This window comes from Carcharodon carcharias, chromosome 23 (assembly GCF_017639515.1).
Source record: "Carcharodon carcharias isolate sCarCar2 chromosome 23, sCarCar2.pri, whole genome shotgun sequence".
In the NCBI taxonomy this organism is placed as follows: Eukaryota; Metazoa; Chordata; class Chondrichthyes; order Lamniformes; family Lamnidae; genus Carcharodon; species Carcharodon carcharias.
Window position 1 is genome coordinate 37861421 of NC_054489.1, and position 2613 is coordinate 37864033.

The window sequence follows — 2613 nt, forward strand, 5'->3', positions numbered from 1 at the left end:
CTCTGTTCAGTAGCCGCCATCCACTTTTCTAAACAAAAAATAAAAGTTAGGATCTATCAAGCCAGGTTCCAGCCAAGTATCTGACTTGTCCAGTAGTAACATCAGCTGGGATCATAACAAGAGGTACCGGCAACTCTGACCCTAGCTCGTTGCTTACAATAAAGCTTGGTTAACAAGACAATTAAATGTGGTGGGTACCCCATGTCTAACATTGTCAACCAGAGTTTCTCATGTGAGTCCAAACTGAATGCTTTCTCAAACTCAATGAAGAACATTGGCTACTGATATTCTTGGACTTGGTGCATTATGATTCTAAAAGATTAGCGACCTGATCTCTGGTTCCTCTTCCACGTCAAAATTCAGCTTGCTCATCAGAAATCTCACTCATTTTTTTTTTCTGGATCCATTCCAGGATGATCCTGAGCAAGATTTTACTAGTGTGAGTGACCAAAGCAATTTTTCTATAATTTGTGCACTATTTCAGGTAGCTTTCTTCAGAATAGGAGTAAAGGTAGGATCAGTCCAGTACTTTGGATTCAACTATTCCAATGATTTAAAAGCAGAATACTATGAAATCTGGGAATCAGAAATAAAAACAGAAAATGGTGGAAATACTCAGCAGGTCAGGCACCATCTATGGATAGAAAAACAAGAGTAAAGGTTTCAGGTCAACAACCTTCCATTGGAACTGGGAAAGTTAAAGTCAAAGGTTTTGAGCAAGGGGTTGGTGGGACAATGACAAAAGGAAGGTCTTTGATAGGGTGGAAGACAAGAAAGACTGAATGACAGAAGAGTTAATCTTACAGGGCCAAAGGGAACGATGATGCGGTAAGAAAAGCAAAAGATCTGCCTCGAGCAGGTGTGCTACTGTCAAAGTGAAAATAAGAGTAAAACTGAAATGTGCAAAGAAAGGGAAACAAAATAGTGGGACAGAGTTTGCGGTCGGAAATTGTTGAACTCAATGTTGAGTTTGGAAGGCTGTAAAGTGCCTAATTGAAAGATGAGGTGCTGTTTCTCAAGCTTATGTTGAGCTTCAGTAGGACAGTGCAGCAGGCCAAGGATTGAGTTGTGTGACAGCAAGGTGGATAATTAAAATGACAGGCCACTGAAAGCTCTGGGTCATTCTTGTGGACTGAACTGAAGTGTTCCGCAAAGCAATCATCCAATCTGCGTTTTGTCTCCCCAAGGTGGAAGAAATCACATTGTGAGCAGCCAATACAGTAGACTAGATTGAAAGAAGTACATGTAAATTGCTACTTCAGTGTTTGGGGCCTTGGACAGTGAGGAGAAGAGGGAAAAGGGCAGATGTTATTTTTCCTGTGTTTACATGAAAAGGTGCCTTGGGAAGGTGATGGAGTGTTGACGATCATTGAAGAGTGGACCGGGGTATCACAGAGGGAATGGTTCCTTTGGAATGCTGAAAGGGAAAGGGAAGGTCTGTTTGGTGGTAGCGTCACACTGGAGGTGGCAGAAATGCTGGAAGATGATCCATTGAACATGGAGGCTGGGGGGTGGAAGGTCAGGACAAGGGGGACCCTACTAGATTCCAACTAAAATTCCACCCTTCATGTTTTGAATCCACACATGATTACAGTAGCTTTGAGACATTCAGCATTCTTCAGGTCACTGTCTCGCTGCTCACTGAGCTCCACATTCACTGCCACATGAACTATCTCAACCTTTTCTTCAGCAGCACCAGCTCACTCCATCTCAAAGCTGTCCTGGGTTGCAGTTTCATCCTTTGACTCATGCACTGCAGTGATTGAAGGTATAACCTTTCCGACTGCCGATTAGGAGGTCATGTGATTGTTCTTGACAAATGAGCCCTAAGCGCAGGTAATCCGAGGGTGGGAAGGGGGTGAAGCTTTCTGGCCATGGACCTGGTTCAAGCATGTATATTCTAAAAGAGCTTTGTAATAAAGTTATCTGTTATAAGAAGAAACCTGTCTGGTACGTCAAGTTATTACATTTGTCGACAAGGATAAAATAGCTTCGACACTGCACCTTGCCTTGTGAATGTGAGTACATCAGTTCAAAAGAAAAAAGAAAAGTATACTCATCAGTCATGCCACTCTTCAGCAGAATTGACCCTTATGATGCATCCGTGGAAGGCTGGAGTCAGTATGTAGAGCGCCTTGGTTTTTATTTAACCTCAGAGGAGAAGCAGAAAGCAATTGTTTTGAGTGTCTGTGGTAGCAAGATGTGTAACCTCATCTGTAGTCTGACAGCCCAGAACATGCCCAATTCTACATCTTTTAACAAATTGGTAGACCTCATGAACACACATTTTCAGCCGAAGCTATCAGTAATAATGCAGAGATTTAAGTTTAACTGCAGAGTAAGGGCCCCGGGACAGTCTAATTTTTATAGTGAAGTTGAAGCAGTTGACTGAGCACTGCGACTTTGGAGAGACTTTCAATGAGATGTTGCAGGACTGGTTAGTTTGTGGCATTCACAACCATGTCATTCAACGCCATTTACTTGTATTAATGATAGTTTTGATAAATGTAGGACCGTAGCTTTAAGAATAATCCTGTGTTGTAAGATCACATGATCGGTGTAAGCCAGTGAGTTAGCAGTGTGGGGAACTTCTAGGAGAGAGTTCTTCTTTAG